Below are 18,361 nucleotides of genomic sequence, written 5' to 3'. Positions count from 1 at the left end.
ATTTTATGTTTATATCATTAAATATTAAAATATACATAATGCAGTGTAAACCTGTTGCATGTTCTATTCATCAGACTATGGTACAAAATATGAGGCAGCAGTACCCTGTTACGTTTGATTTTACTCTTAATTGTTAACACGTTCTCTCCCATCCATTGTTTTGTTTTCTTGATTTGTAATTTGATTATAACTCACCTAGCTATAAACGTATTAGTACAGTGCAGTCTTCTGATGTAAGCTTAGGATTCAAGAACTGCAAAGTATAGAAATGTAAGCGTTTTCTCTTAGAGCACGAGGAAGCCGTTCTGATAACAGTACATGCACCCCTGCCGGTGCGCGTTGTTGTTTCAGTAATCCTTAGAAAAGGCCACTGACAAGGCAGTGCTGTGGAGGACCTGGATTCACAGCCACTGGGGGGGGAGGGGTGGGGTCATGTAGGGGCAATACCTACTGGGCCAGTTTTGGAGCCCATGATTGCAGGATCCTAGAAGGAGCCCTTTTGCATGGCTCCTGACCAAGGACTGTTGCTACAATGGCTGCACTACAGGGAGTTGTGAGAGGAACAGGCAGAAAATGCCATCTCCGCTCTCTTTCCTTGCCTCCTCCACTCTCCACCACACGATAAGACTATCACCCAATCATGGTGATGGTGTTGTCTTTCTTTGTCACATGTAATGTTTTTTTTGCTACTAGGACCCAAGGCAATTGGTACTGATGCAGTCAAACAAAGAACCTGATAGACCCAAAGCATTAACATTTTCTGCTAGAACAAAAAAAACCATTCAGTGAACTAAGGAGATCTGATATTTAATAATAAACAGACACCGAGGAATGAACCTGAAGATATACAATTTGATCTCCAGCAAATGTCTGGGATTGAAGAGTCTTACATCTGTGCTTGGTGCCTAAACATAGATCTAAGCCTAAATAAGTTAGGGCTCTTCAGCTTGGAGAAGAGACGGATTAGAGGGGATATGACAGAGGTTTGTGTAATCATGAATGGTGTGGAACAGATGATAGAAAATGTTTTTTTTACACTATCAAATAGTTTCAGAGAGTACCCCCTGGTTCTAGTACTAACAGGTAGCAGATTTAAGCCTTGCAGCAGATCCTTCTCAGGAACAGCACCTGCCTTTGGAACTCTCTCCCAGAAAATACAAGAATACCCCTATTTCAGAAGCGGTTAAAAGCCTGGCTTGCCTGTCAAGTCTTTATTGTCAAACTCAAAACACAAAGATACTAAATAATTATGGGACACTACTTGGCATCGTCTTAAATGCGCTGCTAAAAACAAACGTTTTGTAACAATATTATTATTTGAGTAAATTACTAGTATTTCTGTAGTGGTGGTGTAGAGCTTAGCTTCTCTTAATCTGACGTTTAGTCCCAAGGTGCGCATTGTGATTGCCAACTGAAATGGTTTGGTTTTTTTTGTTTTGTTTTTTTGCTCTATTTTAAAATATCACACACATTCTATTTGTAAAGCTGCAATTGACCACTGCTCATATGCTGCTATTCTATTGTACCATACAATGCTTTGGGTGAATTTTGTATTCAAAAAGTCAGGCAATAATTCCAAATAAAAATTAAGCTATGAACATTTTTGCTGGAGAAGTTGGTTAAGGCTAGTACTAATTGCATTTTTAAAAAGATTTGTACAAGCCCATAAATAAATACTAGCCAGATGGACTTTGGTTTCTCTACTTCAAAATTCTTGTAGAGAGCAACATGAAGCAGACTTTCATATTGGGATTTGCCAGATACTTCCCAACAATCCAGATTGGCCACTGTCTGAGACAAGATGCTGGTCTCGATGGACCACTGGTGTGATCCAGGATGACATTTATGTTCTTATAATTGGGAATAATCCATTCCTTACAGACCGTATGAAGTGGATCTTCAAAGCTGGCTAACTTTTGAAGTTATCTCGGAGTGCTAATAGCTGTCCTAAATTTAGCCAGTTAATGTTTTAGATGGCTAGAATGATGGAAACCTTTCAGCCTCACCGTAGCTGAAAATTTACTTTGGCTTAGCTGCCTAATCACATTGCATGCTAATCAGCCATTGCATGCTTAGTGCTGTTTTGAAAATTGGTCCTATGTTAATAATCATGTACATATTAAATGTTGTGTCTTTTTTAGCAGCATGGTATTCTACAAACTATTTCCATAATGGTATAATGATGTAGATATAAGGATCTGTATGAATGTTTACTGGTTAAATGCAAGTTTTATGTGAAGTCTCTGTTCAGGTATTGATTGGATAGTCTTGAATTATTGTATGCTTTTGCTTTGAAGATATAAAAAAGTAAATGTGTCATTTTTAGAACATTGGTAGACTGTTCTTTGGCTTTAAGAATAAATGTTCATTTCTGTAAAGTGGGGAGCAAGATGGCTGCCTGCTGAGAGACTGTGTGGAGCTCTCTCCTTGCTGGATATTTTTTTTCTTCAAAGCTATAATGCCACATATTAAGCACGAGGGTAAAACCCGAGAGAAACCCCCAGCGTCAGCCCTTGTAGACCCTACACAGCAAAGGATTGATGGGTTCCTCACCTCAGCACCTCTAATATCTCTGGATGTGGGAGCCGTTGCAGAGGACGTCACTGAGGGAGCAATGCCATTGCTGGCCAAAGAGATCTCTTTGGGTCCTGGAGCAGCAAGGACCCCTTACCCCTCCCTTTCAGATGAAATCAACAATACAAATATGTTGCTAGGAGGTCCCATTATATGCCAAAACGCAGCGGTGCTTGGAGAGGTTCCTTCTCCTGCCCTTACCAGCTCTGAGCCTTTGGCTGTAGCAGATGCTCTATTTTGGGGGAATTCAATTCTTCACTGGAGGAAGGAGAGAGCCCCAGGCTTCAGGCCTCGACGCCTGTTGATGGAGGAGAAGCCACTAATGTTATGGCCATTGAGTAGAAATCCAGCGAAGGAAGCTGGGTGTGAGCTATTCCTCATCTAACCTTAACCAAACCGTCTGTAATTACCTTAAATTCAGTCTGGAATGCTTTAGTTTTCATAGAGAAGTTTATTTCTTCTTTAACTGATGTTACTTTGGAGACTAACCATTGTGTTCAAGCTACTGAAGTCTTGGTTGCGTCACATAATAAAAAATTAGAAGATTCGGATAAGCTTATTACAATAAGAATATTCAAGGAAATTTAGTTCAAAGTGAGCATATTCAAGCTAAGAAATTGGAAAATATAGAAAATTCTATTAGAAGTTTGAATCTTAGGATACTAAATTTTCCTATTATAAAGTGCATTGCACCAGTGGATTTATTCAAGAAATATACAGTTGAAACATTAAAAATTCTTCTGGAGGCGATCCTTATTATCGTGAAAGACTATTACCTCCCGTTGGGAAATGAGAGAGATGGTGGATAATTGCAGGGTGATGCTCTCAAACTAACTGACTTCTTAGAAACAACAGAAGTGCAAATGGCTAACAGGGGAACACTCTCTTGGTTTCCTTTCCTTTTCCTCATGAGTGAAATTCTGTTTTAAGCTTTTTCTTTCGCAATAGGTCAGCGTTGTTTCATGCAGAGCCATAGCTAGCCTATGTCTGATATGGCCTCTGACATAGGCATGTTAGAGAGAGGGGAGAACGTTTGTGTGCAACAAAGTGCTCCCCCACCACCCTGCTAATCCACGACAATGTTAGAGCATCTGGAGATCAAAAGATCCCAGATATGGAAAGTGGGGAATTTATTAATCCCTGTTAGTTACATTAAATAATACCCAATGATTATATCTGCTGTTTTGAAATATTTTGTTGCCATATGGAAAAGTTTTATGAGTTTTTAATTATTGATGCCATTCTATTCGTCAGCTGTTTTGCAATATTTCTTATTACTATGGCTTTACTATTATGATGTTTTATATTTCTTTATTTTATTGTTTGATATTTAATGAGGAATGGCGATGTTTCTCCCTTGTTGCACTGCATATAGAGTCTAGCTTGTTGCGGTTTCCAGTTCAGTATTTGCACATTTCTATCTATAATTTATGGTCTCTTTATTTTGTATTTAGTGAAGGACTGTCTATGTTCTATACATGTGACAGAAGTAAGGTATTCTGCTAGTGTGTATTTTCTGTGTAGGGACCTATAGCAGCCCGGTTTGTTTTGTTTTCCTAATAGGAGGTATATTGGTGTGTGAGGACCTGGTGTAATATTTACATAAGTAGGACATTTACAGTTTGAGTGCTGGCTGATATGGGAGTTTTACAATACTGTAATTGCAGTTCAGTACATAGCTTTCCCAGGGCCAAACCCACACCCAACATGCATTATTACCATAGGCCTAATACCATATACCGTAGGTTCCAAGTGTCTTTTTTTTTTTATTTATTTTTTCTGGGTTTCTGGTTGGCACTACAGCAATACATGTATAATATACATGTTATAAGTGATTTTTTTTTACCTTAGAAAGTCCTTTCTCATATAAAATCTGTTATAAATGCATAATTTTGAATTGTGTATGGGGTGGGTGCAAGGCTGTAAGGTTCACCTAGGGTGCTTAATACCCTAGGGAAGAGTGGAAGGTAGGATTGGTTGTAAAATGACCATGGAAGATGAGCGATGGGGGGAGGGGAAGAAGAGGATTTGGAGATGAAGGGTTTCAAGAGCAGAAGAAAGATTGCAGCTGTTGAGGGGAAGGACAAGGGGAGCTGGGGATGTTTAAAAGGAGCATCTCATTGAGGGGAAGATGGAAGACTGAGAGGGGGCAATAGAGGGGAGATTTGGGGAGGTGTAGGATTGGCACAGAGAACTGGAGGGAGAGAAGGGATGAAATCTAGATGAGTAAATAGAGAGGCAGAGGTAAAGAGAATGAAGAAAAAGGAAATATCAATATTAGACAAGCATAGGAGAGGTACTGAAGGGACAGGAGAGAGATGAAACAGAAAGGGGTAGATTTTAAGAAATTGCATGCGGGCGTCCATGTGCGTACGCTACCCGGCGTGCGCACATGGACACCCGATTTTATAACATGTGCGCGCATGTTATAAAATTGAGGGTCAGCGCGCGCAGAGTGCACGGTTGTGCACTCTGCGCGCGCCGACGCCTGCGGCCTTCACCCGTTCCCTCCCAGGCCGCTCCGAAATCAGAGCGGCCTGGAAGGGAACTTTCTAACCCCCTGACCTAACCTCCCCCGACCTTTATTTTACCTCTTGCTCCTGCCGGCACGCGATCCTCCAACACAGCAGCAAATGGCCGCTGTGCTGGAGGCCTCTGGCCCCGCCTCGCCCTCTCCCTGCTCCTTTTTCGAAGTCCCGGACTTAGACGCGTCCCAGGGTTTTATGCGCGTCACCAGGCCTTTGTAAAATAGGCCCGGCGCACATAACCCCACCTACGCATGTAAGGCTTTTAAAATCTGGCCCAAAATGAACAGGAGACCCTGTAAAGGAGTTAGGAGACCAAGAAGAGAAATGCAGTATAAAGAGACGAGGACCAAAGTGATTAGGAAAATAAAAGCCCAGACAGCAAGGGTAGAAGAAAAGCATTTTATATTCAGTTTAGTGGATGGACTCTGTGGACTTTGGGAATGTGCAGCTCAGGATAACTTACTTTGCACAATACAGGAGGAAATGTATTTCTGATTCTCTTTCTCTGGTGCTGCATGACTTGCAGAATCTGGTTTCTTGGGGTTTCCAGGTCAGTTTTTGAATGTAGGCTTATGGTGCCAGGATCCCTGTCCTGTATTGGTTTTGATTTGACCTGGAAGCCCATAGGGGCAGGAGGAAACTGCTGGATCAAAATGAAAATGATAGCCCCATTTAACAGAGTGTCCTGGGTCGTGTGTTGTGTTCGAGTTGAGGGCGCCCTTTTTTACTTGGCCAGAGGTGCCAAATAGCCTGGCTACGGCTCTGGTTTCATGGTCAGAAAGTTTGGGTTTCTCCTGACATTACAAGAATTACCCACAAACACAGGAAAAAATGTTTGGCCATGCATCCAGATGTTCTGGTGCTTGGTGCACAATTTATCTTGCTTTATACTTGTAAGTGCTCTGTAAAGCATACAAAGGTGAATTAGGTATATTTTCAACCATCACAATTGAGATTTTTCTTGGATTCTCGTTAATGCCTTGCCTGTATATCAGCACCTCGGCATTATTGTAGAACTAATGTTATTTCTTTCAGCTTTTTCTTTTTTTTTCTTTTCTGCATTGTTGGTATTCTCTCAGCTTTAGTATTTATACTCCCCTCCCTCTGTTTTCCTGCAAACAGAGGATTGTGTATTTTGCTAGTTTTGCTTTGGTTAAGATTATTTACCTTTTACATGACCTCAAGTTTCTTTTACAAGACATCATGTGTTAGCTATATTTAAATTTCAATAAAATAAAGATAAGAGTTAAGTGTTCATTTGTATATTAAGCATACTGTGTGTGATATATGGCTGCACGTGGCACTTGATAATATTCAAAGCTTGTAGAAATCATTTCAGGAAATGAAAAAAGATGAAAGGAGTTGCATTGCTTTTGAGAAGACTGAGAACAGAGACTTTTGATATATTCTCAGTGTTCAAACCAAAGAACAGTTTCAAGTTCTGACGGTTTTGGCAAGGCAGTTCTGCAAAGTTATAGTAACTTATTCCCTCCCTCCCCCCTCCAGTTCTGATGCAGTGCAGAAATAGCAGCTCGGAAAGCGTTGTACAGGCACAAGAGAAATTCTATTTTGTCTAATTGGCTTTTTTTTTTTTTTAAAGAGAAGTATTTGATATGCTAAAACCACACTCTTAATAAAAACATACCACTAATAACCATGGAAACCCATTTAACATTTTCTCAAGTTCATAATTCAAATTAAATCAAGAGAAAATTGCTTTTGGAGATCACACAATGCTCTAGATTTGTTAGCAGAAGTGTTGAGCCCCCTGCAAGTTACTCATTTTGCACTGTTTTTGAAATGCCTTGTCTATAAAAGTTATAAATTCAGCTAAGTATGAGAACTCTTCATAAACAAGTATCTAACAGCTGTCATAAATTGCTATGGAGTGCTTAATGGCTTATGCAGTGAAGCCTAAACAGCACTGAGCTTGTCTAATCATAGGCTGTATGGATATGAGATATTCTCCTTCCGGGGCTATATCAAAAAGGCAGGCACTGTAAAAACACTAATGCTTGCACTTATCTCAGTCCACAACATGAACAATTGTATATGCAGTCCCAAAGTTCTTCCTCCGACACGGCAGTGTTTCGGAGTTATCTACTCCTTCATCAGGAAGCTCCAGGTGGCAACATACCGAAAGTAAAATTTTACTGTGTGGCTGAAAACGGTCAGTCAAACATCTGGTGACTATGCAATTTCAAACGATGTGATGTCAAAGTAATCTTACCGGCGACTAGCTCAGCAACTGACAGCTATGTATGAAGAGTTCTTATACATAGCTGAATTTATATGTCTTTTATTTTTCTCCATTATTTCAGCTATCTTTGGGTCATTTTTAAGTGTTGTCTTTAAAAGTAGCATGTACCATCAAAACCATGCAAATAGCCCAACACAAAAACTAAGGAAAATAAAAATATACAACTTAGAGGATAAGTTGCTATTGTGGAAGATACAGAGAAAACCGTCACTCGTTTTTGTTAGAAAATCCATGACAAGGCAAATAAAGTTTTTTTGAGGCGTTCATTTTTATTAAAGTTAGTGACAAGTTTCAAAGTTGGGAAAAGCTTACTGTAAATGTCAAACTGTGGAGGTAATTTCTCTAAATTCGGAAGGGTTACAGTATTATGTAGAAAGTGGAGACAGACAAGTAAGGGCTTTCTGGGATTACACAAAGAATCCATCAAGGTTGTTGCAGTAATCATCAGGCCCAACCCAGGTCTCCCCAAATCTCACTGGCTGATGAGGCTCTGGTGAAGCTTTTTCTCCTCTAAGTAAGTCTATTCCAACTATACTGGGCCAAGACAGATCTGGACCTGACCACCTTAAACCTCCTAGGACGTTCATTCCTTCAAGGACTGCTCTTGTCAGTTACCACTACAGTCTTCCCATACTCTCCTACTGTCTACCATACTTCTATTTCCATTAGTTAATGCTCAATCTATTTCAAAAAATTCCTCTGTCATTTTTGATCTATTGTCATCAGAGTCATCGGGATTGCCTGTGTATAACCGAATCCTGGTTAAAAGATTGATATTGCTTCCCTCAACGGTTGCTGTCCCTCTGTCTATTCATATGTTTTCCAATCTCAAATACACAAAATCACTGTGAACCTGGAAGATGTAGTAGGCCAGATTGAGAAACTAAAGAGTAGCAAATCACCTGGACCGGATGGTATGCATCCTAGGGTTCTGAAGGAACTCAAAAATGAAATTTCTGATCTATTTGTTAAAATTTGTAACCTATCATTAAAATCATCCATTGTACCTGAAGACTGGAGGATGGCCAATGTAACCCCAATATTTAAAAAAGGCTCCAGGGGCGATCTGGGTAACTATAGACCAGTGAGCCTGACTTCAGTGCCGGGAAAAATAGTGGAAACTATTCTCAAGATCAAAATCGTAGAGCATATAGATGTGACTCGGTTATTTACACTTTCGAATAATAGAAGGACTAGGGGGCATTCCATGAAGTTAGCAAGTAGCACATTTAAGACTAATCAGAGAAAATTCTTTTTCACTCAACGCACAATAAAGCTCTGGAATTTGTTGTCAGAGGATGTGGTTAGTGCAGTTAGTGTAGCTGGGTTCAAAAAAGGTTTGGATAAGTTCTTGGAGGAGAAGTCCATTAATGGCTATTAATTAATTTTACTTAGGGAATAGCCACTGCTATTAATTGCATCAGTTCTTCAACAAACATCAAAATAAGGGAATGCTTGTGTAATGGTGATTTTGTGTACGGTGGCTATATTCAAGGGCAACCAATTTGAGGCTGTCCTTTTATTCGCCCCGTCTATTTCTCTTTATTATCGTAATCTTGCAGTAATATAATTTTTTAATAGCGATATTTTCTTTTTTCTTTTTGATAAAACCCCAACTCTCTGTTTGCTGAGGCGACCCGTGAGTAGATAAATGAATACTTATCGAGGCATCTGTCTCTATTCCTTCTTATAGGGTCGCGTCTGCTTGCCCGACATGGGCCATGTTTCGGCACGGGTGTGCCTGCTTCAGGGGCTACAGGAGGGGTAGCTACTGCGTCCTTGCTGGGTACACAGTGGCTGGTGTATCTTCAACTATGTAAAATTAAATACAAGTAATCTAAGTTTACTACTTGTTGTAACCGCGTATTTTTCTCACTCACCATTTTCAAGTCGCAGGAACTTACTTTTGTATTTACCGTGCTTCTGTTCGTGGGCGACGCCTCCTTTTCCCGTCTGAGGCGCGTATGCCTATTCTGTGCCTTTTCTGTGCCTTTTCCCGTCTGAGGCGCGTATGCCTTTTCTGTGCCTATTCTGTGCCTTTTCCCGTCTGAGGCGCGTATGCCTATTCTGTAGCCACCGTACACAAAATCACCATTACACAAGCATTCCCTTATTTTGATGTTTGTTGAAGAATTATTACTGCAAGGGAAGAGGTTGGTTGATGTATAGTGAACATTAATTGCATCAGTAGCATGAGATCTTCTTAGTGTTTGGGTAATTGCCAGGTTCTTGTGGCCTGGTTTTGGCCTCTGTTGGAAACAGGATGCTGGGCTTGATGGACCCTTGGTCTGACCCAGCATGGCATGTTCTTATAGAAAGACAAGATTTAATGGGACACAGTCAACATGGATTTACCTAAGGGAAGTCTTGCCTAACAAATCTGCTTCATTTTTTTAAGGGGTTAATAAACGTGAATAAAGGTGAACCGGTAGATGTAGTGTATTTGGATTTTCAGAAGGCGTTTGACAAAGTCCCTCATGAGAAGTCATGGGATAGGAGGCGATGTCCTTTCGTGGATTACAAACTGGTTAAAAGACAGGAAACAGAAAGTAGGATTAAATGGTCAATTTTCTCAGTGGAAAAGGGTAAACAGTGGAGTGCCTCAGGGATCTGTACTTGGACCGGTGCTTTTCAATATATATATAAATGATCTGGAAAGGAATAAGACGATTGAGGTTATCAAATCTGCGGATGATACAAAATTATTCAGAGTAGTTAAATCACAAGCAGACTGTGATACATTACAGGAGGACCTTGCAAGACTGGAAGATTGGGCATCCAAATGGCAGATGAAATTTAATGTGGACAAGTGCAAGGTGTTGCATATAGGGAAAAATAACCCTTGCTGTAGTTACACGATGTTAGGTTCCATATTAGGAGCTACCACCCAGGAAAAGGATCTAGGCATCATAGTGGATAATACTTTAAAATCGTCGGCTCAGTGTGCTGCAGCAGTCAAAAAAGCAAATAGAATGTTAGGAATTATTAGGAAGGGAATGGTTAATAGAACGGAAAATGTCATAATGCCTCTGTATCGCTCCATGGTGAGACCGCACCTTGAATACTGTGTACAATTCTGGTCGCCGCATCTCAAAAAAGATATAGTTGCGATGGAGAAGGTACAGAGAAGGGCAACCAAAATGGTAAAGGGGATGGAACAGCTTCCCTATGAGGATAGGCTGAAGAGATTAGTGCTGTTCAGCTTGGAGAAGAGACGGCTGAGGGGGGATATGATAGAGGTCTTTAAGATCATGAGAGGTCTTGAACGAGTAGATGTGACTCGGTTATTTACACTTTCGAATAATAGAAGGACTAGGGGGCATTCCATGAAGTTAGCAAGTAACACATTTAAGACTAATCGGAGAAAATTATTTTTCACTCAACGCACAATAAAGCTTTGGAATTTGTTGCCAGAGGAGGTAGTTAGTGCAGTTAGTGTAGCTGGGTTCAAAAAAAGTTTGGATAAGTTCTTGGAGGAGAAGTCCATTAATGGCTATTAATCAATTTTACTTAGGGAATAGCCACTGCTATTAATTGCATCAGTAGCATGGGATCTTCTTAGTGTTTGCGTAATTGCCAGGTTCTTGTGGCCTGGATTTGGCCTCTGTTGGAAACAGGATGCTGGGCTTGATGGACCCTTTGTCTTGACCCAGCATGGCAATTTCTTATGTTCTTATGTAGGGATGGTGGCCTTGCAAGCTTCTTTAAAAGCCACCTTAAATTTTCAAAAGTCAAATTTGCTGCCTCACCCCCATATGAGATGCTACTGTTGAAATCTTGTACCATTAATGTCTAACTATCCTGTTGTCCACCTGGTTTATTTTCCCATAATTCCTGCTCATTCATTAATGCTAATCTTGACCTAAACAAAAATGTGGTTATTTCAAAATGCCTATAATCTGAAATAATTCATTATTTGCTACTATATGAACAAACTCAATATGAATCTTTCCTTCCAACCCACCCCAAATAAATGTATCAGAAATACCTTCTCTAAACTCCCTTCTTAACATCCCTCCAGCACCTTTTGTCTTAATTGTTCCCTCGCCCCTGCTACCCCATCCCTTCATATCTTCCCATCACCTGGCCGCCTCAGTAAATGTATGTCTGTCACCTAACTTTCTTATCCCTAAATTGTATGAAATATGAACTCTTCAAGTGAATGTAATTGGTTCCTATAATACTTATGTCATGATGTAAACTGTTGTGATCGTCTCTTAGATTGACTATATATAAAATAGCTAAATAAATACATAAAATAAACTGTAATTTTAGGAAACTTTAACCTGCACATTCATGCCCCAGTTCTATCTAGTGCTGCTGTCCCTTTTCTTGATACTTTACTGAGATGTGGGTAGCAGCAGATTATGTTCATTCCTACCCATAGAGCCAAACACATATTGGATTTGGTATTTTTAAATCCTACTACATGTTATTTTTAGTGCGGATGTCTCAGCCAAACCAGTTCCCTGGACTGACCATTTCTTGATCTCCTTCTCACTGATCTCCTCTTTGTCAGTTGATGTAAATCCTTCTTGTCCAACCTTCCTTACCAAACATGGCCATATAGATTCTGACAAATTATGTTCTGTGCTATTACCTCTACTATAGTCCCCTTGTCAAGATTACCCTGCAGATCTATTAACTTTCTGGGGTAGAGCATTGAATGGTTCCCTAGGTATACTTGCACCAAAGAAGCCTTTCTCAAAAAAGAAAAGATCCAAAATTGAACCTTGGTTTACCCATGAAGTGCAGCATCAAAAGAGATCAGTGAGAAAGAAAGAAACTGGCATTGTTTTCCCATAGACACTAATTTATCAGGTTATCATTCTCTACTTTTGGATTATCAATCCTGTATTACAACCACAAAGAAGTCTTACATTTATTCCAAACTCTCTGCATCTTTCAGCAACCCCCAAGAATTGTTTAATTCCGTGAAATAAATTATCAATCCCATATCCACTTGTTAGAGTTCACCCACTTTCCCGTCCTGGAAAAAAATTTAAACAGTCCATGCTACCTTCCAAAACATCTCAGGGTAACCCATTGACTCCCTTATATGTGTTAGCATGAGATGGGACACTTCATTGAAGTATCTGATAGGGATGTGCATTCATTTCATTCGTTTAATTCGTTTCATACGTTTCCCATTACATGTCAATTAGATGTGCATTCGTTTCATATGTTTCATACGTTTCATATTACATGCTTGTATAGGAAACGGATGAAACGAATGCACATCCCTAGTATCTGAGACTAAAATAATACAGACTATTAGCAAACGTACCTCTAGATTTATCAAAATGCTATAAATTTAGCAGAAATAGCACCTGTGATAAAAGGGGCGTGGTTAGGCTATTTTCTCTGCTCCCGCATCATCTAGGTAATTTCCGCAAGGTGTGATAAATATATGGCAACCACACTATTTTTTGCTCCATGCGCTGATTAATACATCACAGGTGCATTACCAGGTAAAAGTTTTTAAGGCATATTCCATTTGGGTAGGAGAGAGAGCAAGAGAACCTTTACATAGACATCAATATGTCACTCTCTATTTATACCACTGTAAGAGGGGGTACTTTTAACTCAGAGTGGGGTTTGGGTGGGGTGGTTTGGGGGGGGGGCTGGTTTTACATCCACAGTAGGAGGTATGAACAGCACAGTACACATCACTGAAGATATTCTGTCACTTCAATTGATGAAAGGTACAAGAGGAGTGGATTTACAATGCATTCTCTACCTAGTTTGTTGCACTCACCACCAAGTTTGTTAGTCTGAAAAGATCATCTGTCCACCCAATATTGAAAAAATCCACAGCTGACACAAAGCCACTCATAAACTACCGTCCCATCTCATCCCTATTATTTCTGGCCAAGATTACAGAAAATATACTCTTACAGTAGTTTATAGATTTCCTTAACTCATATTCCACCCTTGACCAGTACCAGTCCCAGTCACGATTCTGTAAAAACCATAACACTGAAATGCTTCTCCTTTATAGTTTTGATGCAGTTCTATGTGGGTTTGTCAGTATCACCTCCTTCATACTCATCCTACCAGATATTTCCTCTGCTTTTGACACTATCGATCACACGATTCTTCTTTCTTGTCTCGGCTCCTTGGGTACCTCAGGTAATGTTCCTTCCTGGCTACCTTCATACTTAACTAATCGCACTCAACAAATCTTCATAGACTCTGATGTATCCTCCCATCCATACTCTCCTCTTATGTACCCCAAGGCTTAGTGCCATCATCTACAAAGGAACTCTGCAGGTGCCTTCTCTAAAAATAGCGCATCTCTCCGCCACCAGAAACCGTGCCCTTACTATTGCAGGCCCCTCATGTTGGAACTCCCTGCCCACAGTACTCCGCCTAGAGACATGCCCAACCAAATTTAAGAAGAAACTTAAAACATGGCTGTTTCAACAGGCCTATCCTGATTAGCCCTTCTACCCTTTCAGCCCCATGTCTTTTGCCTCTTTTACCCCCCGCTGAAAGTTCCATTCCTTCATTCCCCTCCTTATCTCGTGCTAAGTCCCTTCTCGTCCTTCAAGACGTTACATTGTTAGCTTGATTTTGTTATCTCTTGCATTTATACTTTGTATGGTTATTATCTTTCGCAGTTATACGCTTGACTTTATTTATTGTTATTTTGCAGTTGTTGCTTTAATACTTATACAGTATTACCTATTTTCCAGTGCTTTTCTAAGTTGTCCCTCCCCCCCTTTCCCTGTTATAATGTACTTTCACTCTACTGTTAAAATGTGAACCGACATGATGTTTCTTACTAATGCCGGTATAGAAATAGTTATAAATAAATAAATAAAATCTGTCATTTTTTAACATCTACTTCATAACTCTCTGCTAGCTGCTCGCTAGCCTTGGGATTCACTACAAGTTATGTGCAGATGACATACAATTTTTCTTTCCACTAAAATCATCTTGGTTGCTTACTGAAAAGTTCATCTCATTATGCCTCTCTGCTATTTATGACTGGTTAAAGCACAATAAACTTGCCTTTAATGTTAATAAAATTGAAATCAGCATTCTTTTGCATTTCCCAACCACAAACATCCCTGATAAAATGGTAATTTGTTCACCCTTGAAAACTATTTCAGATACCATCATTATCCATGTGTACACACATTAGGACTCTTGCCCAATCTGCATTCTTTAAATTACGCCTATGCAGACACTTGAAACCTTTGCTAGACTTTTCAGATTTTTGCACAGTACTTCAATCCCTTCTTTTTTCCGAGTTGGATTATCACAATTCTCTGTTTATTGGTCTCCCTGCACATGTTACCCGCTCATTACAAATCATACAAAAAACTCTGCAGCACACCTCCTCACAGATACTCCTGCACGTAATCATGTTACCATGGTTCTTCAAACCCTTCGCTGGCTTCCAAAATCATGTTGTGTCTAATAAAAGCTTGCAGTCGCTATCCATAATCTGCTGAACAATGTTTCTTCTCCTTGGATCACTACCACATTGAAACTGTATACTTCCTCTGCTCCTCTAATCAAGGATCATTGAAACTAGCCCATTTCGATGAGACCTTCTCGACAGCTGGACCATTGCTCTGCAATTCCCTCCCATCAGAAGTAAGATCAATATCAAATGTCAAATTTATTTCAGAAGGCATATTGCATAGATAATTGATCTTTTCATAAGGTTTTCTTGTGGTCCTTTGAGGCCTGTTTCTGTCTTATAAAGTTGCTTTATGTTTTAATCATTATGGATGTTTTTATTGTACCCCGCACTGAACTGTGGAAGGACGGATAAGAAATCTTTTTTTTAAATAAATTAAATGCTAGAGCAGTAGATTTACTTTGTCCTCCCTCCAGTCATTAACTCAAATTTGATTGCATTATGATCCCTGTTGCCAAATGGCTCCACTATAGTTACTTTTCGCACCAAATCCTGCGTTGCACTAAGAATTAGATCTAAAATGGTTCCCACTCTCATCATTTCCTGAACTGGCTGCTCCATGATGGGGTCATTTATTTAATCTAGAATCTTTACCTCCCTAGCATGTCCTGATGTGAGAGTTATCCAGTCAATATTGGAGTAATTGAAATCTCCCATTATTAGTGCAATAGTATTGGGAGGCCAGGAAACTAGAACAATGGAAGAGAGCTGCTGGGTGTAAAAAAAAACAAAAAACAAAAAAACCAACCTACTGTGGATGATGACAAAGTCTCAAGTTTCAGGGCGTTTTCCTTTACTAACCTTGTGAAAGGTGAAATTTAGGGGCAGGCCTTTAGTCCTATACTGGTAGTTATAAAATTAACTCTCCCTCTTTCTGTTTAGGTCAGGTTTGGGTTTTTTTTTCTCCCATTCCCTTATTTTAACTATTTTTATTACTTGCAAAAGATGTGCCTTTTGTCTGCTGTTTTAAAGTGAAAGCGGCCATGAGGTGGAGAGATTTCTCCAGTCTTTCTAGAGGTTCATCTCTACCGCTTAACCTTTCATGTCTCCCTGTTTTGCAGTGCTGGTATATCTATTGAGCTGCTGTCGCAGGGGAGTGCTGGAAATGGGTTATGGTGTTTTCTGTTTTAGTAACTCAAGGAAGTATGTAAGAAGGACACAGAAGGCTCAGGATTGTGTATGTCCCAAACAGAGGGGGATGGTGCATATAGGAGAAAGCGGAAATTGTACTTTTTCAGCATTTATCTTCAGTGTGAGAGAAACACATCTGCAGATGTGTGTAACTCTGTCCAGAAGGTTTTGTTTGTCTAGATGGATCTACAGTACTTATTTCCTATTCTTCCATGGAGAATATTCACATAAACAATGTGGCAGACTCAGCAGTGACATGGTCAGAACCAAATTTTTTGGGGGGACCCTAGGTTAACACGGCGAGGGTGCACATGTGGTGGCTGAAGCCAGCATGTGGGAGTGGGAGCCTGCATGTGTGTGAGAGAGGGTATGCGAGAGTGGGAAACCATGTGTATGAGGAACACACACTCCCTCTCCCTTTCCTCCAGGCCTCCTTGCTGCAATGGGCCTCTGCAATGGGTCATGGAGGATGAGCTCCACAACAGCCCTGTGGCTACACCACTGGTCTGCAAATAGCAAATTGTTGCAAAAAGCTACAAAGAATTCCCACAAAACTGAATGAGAAGGCAATAACATGGTAGATGAGTTTCAGCATAGTCAAGAACTAAGTAATGCACCCCCCCACCCCCCGCACACACACACACACACACAATCCACACCTCTCATTCACAAATATTGGGCTATAATTTGGCTGTTACCTCTCAAGAAAGAGATCTCTGAGTCACTATGCATAGTTCTATACCAATATCAGCCCAATTTGCAGTTCCAGTCAAACAGGCTGATGGAATATTAAGAATTAAAGAGAGGATTTACAGACAAAACAGAAAATGTCCTTACATCATTATACATATCCATGCTGCACTCATGTCCTTCAATCTGTAGTTCTGGTTCCCTCATTTCAAAAAGGATGGACTACAAAGGGTAAAGAAAAGGGAACAAGATGATTAGGCAGAGGGAACAACTCCCATATGAAGAGAGTACCAGGGTACGTTTTAGGAAGCTGCTCAGTGGCCAGATAGCTGGCTAAGTTTAGGATAGTTTTCAACTACAACTTATCTGGTTACGTGGGGGCTGAAATCTTTCCTTACTTTAACGTGGGGCTGGATTTACTAATGCTGCAAGGCATAGTGAATTCGGCGGCAACGGGGGGAGGGACCGTCCTGCGATAGCCGGCAGCAATCGCACCTCCGCTATGCGATCGCTGCCAGCGCAAAACTGACAGCGATAAACAAGCGTACAATTCGCTGTCAGCAAAGTCTTCGCGGCGTCAGCCCAGGTGCCGCCCAGACTCCTCCTCCTATTCCGGGGCCTGCGCCTCCCCGACTCCGCCCCCATCTTGGTGTCGCACGCGATAAGGGATCCGCTTGGTAAATGACCCCCCTTAGTTATAATTTTGCTGAGTGGCTTACTGAAAATTTGATTGAATAACAGATGATGACCCCCCCCCCTTCTCCTCTCTCCCTTCCTCCTCAGGTCCCCCAACAGTTGATCATTCCACTGAGCCAGGATCCCGCCCTCTCTCCATGGTGGCCTGATCTCCTTCCCAAAGCTCTGCTGAGTCTACAGTCTCCCACCCTGCCAGCCTACGGTTCGATCTTCAGTAAGCCATCCTCCCCTGAGTTGGCAATGCAAGAGAGATTGACCTCTTGGGGGTGGGGGTGGGGAGGGGGACGTTTTACTGATAATCGAGCCATGGGGTGACAGAGTCTTCAGATTTAGTGAAACTCTGTGAAGGAGATCGGGCCTTCAGGGAGGAAAAGGGATGCCAGCTTCGCAGATGTTTTTGAAGGAGATTGGGCAGTTGTGGGGGTGGAGCTTTTTTGTTGGACTGGGTAGAAGTATCAAGTAGCTTCTTTTACATCCTGCAATAGGAAGAGTGCCTTGCTGGTTCTGGGCACCGGCGTAGCTGGGTAGATTTAAACTAGCTCTCCCTGTGCCTAGGATTGGCTAGCTGATCAACTTACTTCCCCTGGCCTAACCCTGCCCCTGGAAATGCTCAGAATTTGAGTTTAGGATACTAATTTTGCCACTCAGAGGATGTCCATTTTCAAAGGCTTTGAACTAGTCAGCTTTTGAAAACATTCTCCTAAATAGTTAGAACCCCTTGATTTGGAAAAGAGACAATTGAGGGGAGACAAGCTAGATAAAGTAAAGAGGGAACAATTATTCACCATGTCTCAAAATACCAGACCTGGGGTTACCTGATAAAATAACCAAGCAGCAGTTGTAAAAGAGATGAAAAGAAATACTTCTGCACACAGCACATAATCAATCTCGTACAGTTCTGCTCAGTGAATTGTGCCTTTCCATATTACAGAAAGATGAGAGAAAATATTTTGTTAGCTTACAGCAATAAAAGTACTTATATAAAGGTAATACCTTTATAATGCTAATGACTATTTTATGGTGCAAGATGAACTTCTATATTTTCTA

At 40.7% G+C, this 18,361-nt stretch overlaps 1 protein-coding gene across 12 annotated transcripts in view; it reads left to right on the top strand.

Annotated features, from left to right (window-relative positions):
- METTL25 (methyltransferase like 25) overlaps positions 1-18,361 on the top strand; it is a 265,950-nt gene that overhangs the window by 171,819 nt on the left and 75,770 nt on the right. The gene's annotated exons all lie outside the window — the stretch shown is intronic.

The sequence above is a fragment of the Rhinatrema bivittatum genome, chromosome 4 (genome assembly GCF_901001135.1).
Source record: "Rhinatrema bivittatum chromosome 4, aRhiBiv1.1, whole genome shotgun sequence".
NCBI lineage: Eukaryota > Metazoa > Chordata > Amphibia > Gymnophiona > Rhinatrematidae > Rhinatrema > Rhinatrema bivittatum.
The sequence above is the reverse complement of the archived record's forward strand: the minus strand, read 5'-3'. Positions and strand labels throughout refer to the sequence as shown.